Genomic DNA, 450 nt, shown 5'->3' on the forward strand with positions numbered 1-450 from the left:
GCACTTGTCCTTTGTCATGGCTTATACAACTAAAATCCATTTGTGATCATGAAGGATCTAAGTCCTCCATGCACATACATATACCCAGCTATATAAACTGTCTAAGCCCCCTGTTCGTGTTCATTTACATATATTTCTGGGAAGGGATCTAGCTGGAGTTTTAAATGGAGTTGATCAGTTGGGCTGTGAACACATGCAGAGGTCAGCAGAGGGAGAGCAAATATCATCAGCGGGTTTTAAGATCTACCCCTTACCTAAAGCCTACAACGCCCACAGAGACACAGAGCACTGCCTTAAATTCAGTCTTAAAAGACAACTGTGATCCCCCTTAGTTCCGTTTATTAATAAAAAATAATTTAAAAAAAGTTATTATTTTGCAGTTTCAGGAGAGCTGTGCCCCTCCACGCTATATATTACACACTTTTCTCAGTAATTCCCCTTCCTTGTATT

This window comes from Aptenodytes forsteri, unplaced genomic scaffold, assembly GCF_000699145.1.
Source record: "Aptenodytes forsteri isolate BGI_AS27 unplaced genomic scaffold, ASM69914v1 Scaffold284, whole genome shotgun sequence".
NCBI lineage: Eukaryota > Metazoa > Chordata > Aves > Sphenisciformes > Spheniscidae > Aptenodytes > Aptenodytes forsteri.